The following is an 8,392-nucleotide window of genomic DNA, read 5'->3' as shown; positions in this document are numbered from 1 at the left end:
TTTTTTTAAATACAATATTTAAAATAAAAATAATAATACTATTCATTATTTATAATATTTACAATCTAAACTTTTCATTTTAAAGTAACAATAAAAATATTGAACTTTCAATCTTGACCGCATACATCATTTCTGTCTTTAAACAAGAGCTAAGTGGTGGTATGTCACACCACTTTTATGCAAAAGTGAATTTGATGTATATGCAAAAGTGAATTTGATGTATATAATTTTGTGCATGTACATTTTTATTTGGTTCATTTGCATTAAAAATAAGTTTTTTTTTTTTCAAGGATATTGTTTTTTTTTTTGTAAACTGAGTCGAGATTCTATTACTTCAACTTAAAAGAAAATTTACAAACAAGAGCTGATTACTGCCCGCCCATAAGGGAAACCGGGACCCATCTATAGTTTTTAACCGCCATCCACAGAAAATACATGTCCAAACTATCTAACCATACAAAATAACCATCTACATCTTCCACAAGCAGCCAGTTTCGTGGTTGAGTCATTACCATGCAAGTTTACAAAAAACAAAAACAGAAAACAGCAAAGAACCTCAAGACAACATTGTTCTGCACCTATTTCTTCGGGGTATCCAGCTTTGGTCCACTCTCAGGCTTAATCTCAGAAGCATTCTGTTTGAACAACTGCAGAAGTTTATCCATCTTGCGGTCCTGCATAATCAGGGTCATCTGGATATTCTTTAATTCCCTTTTAAAGTTAGGGAAACTCTGAGCTAATTCCACCATTTCACCTGCAACTTGCTCCATGGCTTTAGCAAGGAGTCTTTTCATGCCCCAATAGGCATGCAAAGACTGTTTATATAGTGACAGCCTTCCTCTAGTATGACCTGGGTCAGGGATGAAACTCTCCCAGTCCTCCTCCATTTCAAGGATATTGTTAGTATTGATAGTTTGTAATTCAATGCTAATATATATTTGTGATTTGGTACATTTCTATCTTTAAACAAAAGCTATGTAGTGGCATGTCACAACTTTTATGCAAAAGTGAATTTTATGTATATAATTTTGTGCACGCACACTTTTATTTGGTGCATTTGCATTAAAAATATGGTTTTTTTTTTCCTTTCTTAATTAAGTAATTTAATACTAGTAGATATTTGTGATTTGGTAAGAATCAAGATGTATTGACAACTTTTGTTGTTAGAATTCAATATTGCAAGCTTAAAACATGAAATTTTAAACCATGGTGTCCATATTTTCAAATTAAAAAAAACAAGTCTTAAACAAGTGTAATATGCAATGTTGCCTCTTATGTAAAAAATAAATATAAGATTATAGTTAATATTTTTATTAAATACAATATTTAAAATAAAAATAATAATTATTTATTCATTATTTATAATCTTTACAATCTAAAACTTTCAATTTTGATTGCATACATCATTTCTATCTTTAAACAAGGGCTATGTGTTGGTATGTCACTACTTTTATGCAAAAGTGAATTTTATTCATATAATTTTGTGCATCTAAACTTTTATTTGTTGGGTTTGTATTAAAAATATATTTATTTGTTTGTTTGTTTTTTTTTTTTTTGTAATTTAAAAAAAGTATATTGGTAGTATTGATAGTTTGTAATTCAATACTAATAGATATTTGTGATTTGGTAAGAGTCAAGATATATTGACAATTTTTGTTGTTAGAATTCAATACTGCAAGCTTAAAACATGAAATTTTAAACAATGATGTCTCTATTTTCAAATTCAAAACAATAAATCTTAAACAAGTGTAATATGCAGTGTTGCTGCTTAGTAACTTCCTCTAATGCAAAAAGTAATTATAAGATTACAAAGCTTGGATCTCAATCAATGCTCTAGTATAAGGGTATCATAATGGTTAATGGTCTCTTATCCAACATATGAACATTATTTATATTCTTAGAAGTTAGTGAAGTTCATTGGAAATGGAAAGTAGGGTTTTACAATGGTAAGAAACCCATAATTCCTACATTGGAGTGCACAATTAATGCATATTTTAAATTTTGCAATTTTTAGAATGTATACACACCTTACATGAAGGGAAAGTATGTATGAGACATGTGCTTCCTTAAGGGAAAGCATGTGTACCTAGTGAAACTCTCTTTAAAGTTGAATTAAGTGGAGCAAACATACTAGACTAGATATATCTTAGCCAATACAATCAGTAATGGTCAATTATGACCAAATAATGTTATAATAGTTGTTGATGATCAACCCTATAAGCAATATGCTCACTAATTAATCAACAGAGTTTGATGTAAAAGTAGCCTCAAGGTTTTAGAAATCATATCGACCAAAAAGAATATATGATCTAGTTTGTTGTTGAGTATTTATATGTTGTGTTTTTTAGTCAACCTCATCTCAAGGAGAGCCTTGGTGTGCATCACTTATCAATTTAGAGAATTGAGGAAATATAGAAAAATTACAAGTTATATGTAACATGGTATATTTGGAAAGCTATTTTTTTATAATTAAAATAAAAGTTGTGTTGCAACATTTTTTTAATGTTTCTAAATAACTCCTACCTTTAGCTAAAGATGTCATTTTTATCCCCAAAGTTGTAATGTTGAAGTTTCTAAATTGAAATGTATTTTTATACCTATTTAATTCACAATTATTTATTTATAAATATAATAAACCCTTCTATCAAAAATAAGTTAAAATAAGACATATTTAAAAAAATGATAGGAAGCTTACATGTCCTAAATAGGTCAAACTAGTAACCTAAATTGCAGGCTTAGAAAACCACATTTTTAGATTTTGGAAAAACAAAAAACCTTGTCACCCATTGCACAATTTATAAAATATTTTTATTTTAAAATGATTTAATAAACTACAACATGATTATAAAATTTGAAAACCAAAAAATGATAACTTATATAAATTTTATAAAAAAAAAATTATTTTAATTTTATTAAAATTAAATAAAAAATTACAATTTTGAATTATAAAATTAATATAATATAATAATTTTACAATTTTGTAAAATATATTTTTTAATATTAAAAGTTAATTTATCTCAATAATTTATTTTTATTAAAGTTATATAAATATTTTGTAAGTGATACATGTATTTATAATATTGATTTCCATATTGATTAGAGTTTACGAAACTTTTTTAAGTAACATAAAATGGATAGATGATTCTTTAATTACGCCGAAAGGTGTTTTCTCTGCGGGTTTGGGGTAAGCGTCTATTTTCATCCTCCTCACTGCAATTGAAATTTGACACGTGGCAACCAACTACGTCAATGGACCAACAACACGGTTATCCCAACTTGCTGCAACGCCTTCGACCTTCCTTTCTCAGTGTCGTGCTTGTCAAGGCTCTTCTCTCCCCTGTTACTACTGTGGCGAAGTGAATGTAGTTATTTGCTATTGATCTGACTTGGCCACGCTCTTCCTTAAAAGGGGTGAAGGTATGAATGAAAAGTTTCATTCTCCCATGTTTTACAAGAATATCTATAATGACCATGCTCATAGAGTTGCTTAATAAAGGGCTCCTTTATCGAATTCAAACACAAATTATGTTTTTCATCAATCCACCAAGTTTGTTATTGATATCTGAGGATTCTCCCAAACCTATGAATACATAACAAAAACAATATAATAAAATAGAGTACAGTGGCATTAATGGCGATTGCACACTTCAATATGCTCTATAATATATTACCAGCTTGGCATGTTGTTGGGGTTGACAATTAATCCTTTGTTCAACTACCCTTTCTATTGTGCCTTTGTGATTATGGAGGATCCAACAATTTTATCAACCTCACATTCATCACCCTCAGACATGGTGGTCTAGCTTCCCCTATCCGCATTATTAGAATCCTGTGAGGACTTGCTACTCAAATATTCATATCCTACAAGAAAATTAATGACTTATGAAAGCTCTACCTATCTATCATATTAATGAGATTTAATAAATTTTAAAAAAATTCAAATTTTAAAACATTTATCTTTATTATACATGTTTAATATAAATTTAATATATCACTTAAGTTTAATCATGTATCTTATTACTTATTCTGATTATTAAAATATTTTAAAAAGGGATTGCATAATTAGTTTTTATTTTGAAGATTTTGGTTGGAATGAGGGAAAGTGTTTTCATAAAATTTCCATGTTTGTTTTTAAAATAAATTTTTGACTTTAAAAAAAAACCCAAAAACACTAGAATGTAAATAATTCATTTCCAACAAATCTCTATCAAATATAAAATCATGATCCAACCAATTTTTGTTTCAATAACCACAACTTTTCAACTTAATGATTATAAATTGTAACAAAATCATGATGTATTTTATTTTGGACATTAATTTATATTGTACAAGTCCTGTAATCTAATCCATGGGGATTTCACATCCTTGGGGTCTTGTGTTAATTTCTTCTTCTCAGGGTGTTTAAATCCGATTTTTTGTCCGAAATATTGACTTGTATCAGTTTAAACATACCCTTCATGAAATTATTCTGACATTTGAATTCATCGTCGTTCTGTTGAAGATTCAAGAGCACAACATAAGTACGACTAAGTTCATTAAAAACATACCATAATCATCTTATGAAAGCTCTACCTATCTGTAATGTATGCTTTCCTAGCTCAACATAATCTTTTGCTTCAAAGACAAGAGGTTAGTAACAATTGTTTACGAAAACATGCATTTGAAACAATTGCTACCATTAAATGAAAATGATACTAAAATAAATAAAAATAAAAGTAATGGGCACAATTTAATGTAAGGTGTTGAATATTTTTCAAGAAATGAAATCGGTTCTTCCAGATGCAAAAATTTTTCTAGTGTTCTTTCAACATGCTCTAAAATGGTAGCTTTGGAAGACAACATGGAGATACGCAGAAAAATAATTACTAGTGGATTTCAACCTGATAACTTGGTGAGGAATGTGTTGATAGACATGTATGCAAAATGGGGGGGCTTAGAGAAAGCATATGCAAATTTTAAGAAAATGCATCATTAAGATACAATTTCATGGAATGTGATGGTTTTTGCATATATTCAAAATGGCCTCATGGATAAGGCCCTACAATTATTCAAAGAAATGCCTCAGAAAAATGTGGTTTCATGGAATACATTAATTGCAGGACTTTCATAGGATGGGCAAGGTGAGGAAGCTTTGAAACTTTTTCAACATATGTTATTTGCAGGTGTGAAATCGGATTCAAAAAGATCCATCAGTATTCTACCATTGTGTTATGATTCGATAAATTTAGAGCAAGTCATGGAGATCCATGCAAAATAATTACAATTGGATTTCAGCGTGGTGTCTTTGTGATGACAACCATTCTAGATATGTATTCACAATGTGGGAGCATAGAGAAAGCGTCAGAATTATTTTAGAGAATGCAACAACGACACCTGGTCTCATGGAATGCATTGATTACATGATATGCAAAGAATGGGTTTGTTGATAAATCCCTTATATTTTTTAAGGAAATGGAGTAACAGAACAATGTGTCATGGATGCAATGATTGCAGGGCTTGCACAAAATGGGGATGAGGACCAGGCCCTGAACCTTTTTCAACAAATGCAATTGGAAGGTGCGAGGCCAGACTCAACAACATTTACAATTGTTCTCCCAGTATGTGCCAACATGGTGGCTTTGGAACACGGTATGGAGATCCATGAAATTATAATTAGAAGCAAGTTTTGTTTTGACAATGCGGTGATGAATTCCCTCATAGACATGTATGCAAAATGTGGAAGCATACAGAAGGCACGTGAACTATTTGAGACAATGCATCACCTAAACATTGTCTCATGGAACACAATGATAGGAGGATATGTTATGCATGGTTGTAGCAAGGAGGCCCTCAAAATATTTTAACAAATGAAACACTTTGGCATGATCTCGGACAATGTAACCTTAGTAACTACCACACCACCAATTGAATTTATCTTTTCTGTTTGCTTTTCTTGTGGTTAGGACTTCATTTTTATTTTTAGACTCTGAATTAAGATGGAACGTGGAACAATGTTGGAGTCTAGGACACCCAAAATGAAATTTGATGTGTATTTAATATTTCTCTCAAAAATAGGTCACATTGAATGGAACTAGACTATCCCTTTTAGTGCATGTTTTATTGTATAATCATAATGTCATGAACGCCTTTGGAGATGAATAGGTTCTTCTTCCTTTATGAAGGTTGCAACATCATATGGATGACTTAGAGGTGCTAGAGGGGACATTTCCACCATAGAAAATGTACATATTGTTCCATATTTTTGCTTGGCCTTGTTGACAATATTGAAAATAGGTGACAAAGGCTTGATCATACGCTGTCACATAAAATCACAACACCATATCTATAGTGGAAAAACTCTCATGGAGTGTAGGAAATGTTATTCTTCAAAACATTGTTTCATATTTGTTTGTCACATGGTGTATTACAATGGGGGTATTAGACTCATTTATATAGTGATTATCTCTACCATAACTACTACGTTAAATATATCTCTAACGCCCTCCCTTAAGATTGACTTGCAAATACAAATAAATAAGGTTGGCATAAAGGATATTTGATTAAGATTTAGAGTTTCTCCAAAACATCCAATACATATAGTTTGAAAGAAAAATAGTTCATGCCATTGCATATTTTACTCAAAATTGTGGCTTTCATGAAAGAGAAATTTGATGTGCAAAATGAAGTCAAAACTTCTATATCTCATGGAAAATAGATTAGCAAAATTTACAATGTTTGTTTTGTTGAAGAAATTGTTAGAGGAATAACTAATGTAGGTTTATCTCACTTTACCTTCTAGTGATTGTTTCAGGGAGGTTCATCAACAAAGGTTGTATATTGTGTTCTAGCCTGGAAATTATATTATGATTTGCAACACACTAGAGGATAGGGCCTTGTGAATTATGGAGTTAATGTGAAGTTTCCTGATGGAATGAAGTTTCCTATCAAAGGTTCAGAGAAAGCCTCTAATTCTATCAATAGTTCAGTGGTGAAGAATGATCAGGATGATGATCTAGGTGGATTTTGGTGGCCACCCGCCTATTCCACTTGGACCCCCCACCACTGTCTCTTTCATTTTTTCAGTTTCCTTAATTATAACACAATTTACTATTTTTGGTAGTTTTTTGGGTCTTGAACTTCCGGAGCTATTTTGAGGCCCTAAGCGACGTTTTTCTGGGAAATTCAAGGAAAACATGGGTTCTTGACCAATGTTTGCCATTCAAAACTTGTAGTCATCAAATAGATATTTCTAACGAAGTATTGTGCGCGTCTATCAAAGATCGTATGCTAAAGTTACGAACCGAGGAAGTTGATGTACCAATTTACCCAAACAAGGCCCATAGTTTTGGCGCTTCATCTCCTAGGGCTAGGTTTTTGGATGTTTACGGTTTTCCATTGTTTATCAATAATAGATAGCCTTTCAAGCCTCATTGTAACATAGTTCAGAGGCATGTATCAGCCACATCTCTTCTCAGAGATAAGCTACCATTGCCCAAGCTAGTCTTATTTCCATTCTGTTTGTAAACATATTTCAGTACATTTAATATTAATGAAATGAAGTGTTATTTTAGCTGCATCCTTTTATTTATGGTTATATCTATAATTTATTGCATTCGTGTTTAAGTTCGGATCAGTGGTATCAGAGTGATCTACTCTTTCTCAATTTTTCTTTGCATGTCCCCAACGAGGCCAGATATAAGGAGTTAGGGCTCGAACTGGTCAAACCTTTGCAAGACCAGGCCCACAAATCCTGACGGCCTCCCATGGAGGAAGAGAAGAAATATGATGGAGTAGGAGATCCTTCCAAAATATTAGTCGAAGAAGCCCTCGAGCGATGAAGGAACACGATGATGGACAACTTTGCCCAAATCCTTTAGTGGCTACCCAAAGGCAATGCATCTCCTTCCAGCAACTACTCTGGAAGTGCCACAACCTTTAAGGTACAAGCTAACTTTGACATCCCATTATTTGAAGGTCAAATAGATGCGGACATCGTAGATAAATGGTTAAATTTGTTGGAAGGATATTTTTCTGTTCATGATTTTTCTAGCTGGGAAAAGATTACTTTTGCACTTCTCAAAGCTACCCCCCATGTCAAGGACTGGTGGGAAGCCTACTATGAGAAGAAGGACGAAAGTACACCCTCACTATTTTTAGTTGCACCCACTTGGAATTCATTCTGGGACACCATCAAGGAGCAATACTACCCTATCGAGAGCTATGAGGATAAATACATAAAGTGGACCATGCTGTGACAGGGAAGGGACCAAGATGTGCCAGAGTTTACCAATGTTTTTCATACCCTTCGCACAAAGTTGGTTATAAAGGATTTTGAGCGGAATTTGGTATTCAAGTACCATCGTTGTCTACACAGGTACATATAAGATGAGATGGAGTTCCTGAACATCTACCT

The sequence above is a fragment of the Pinus tabuliformis genome, chromosome 6 (assembly GCF_031772625.1).
Source record: "Pinus tabuliformis cultivar Carrire ecotype Pingquan chromosome 6, CPIR1, whole genome shotgun sequence".
NCBI lineage: Eukaryota > Viridiplantae > Streptophyta > Pinopsida > Pinales > Pinaceae > Pinus > Pinus tabuliformis.
Note: the sequence above shows the minus strand (reverse complement) of the source record.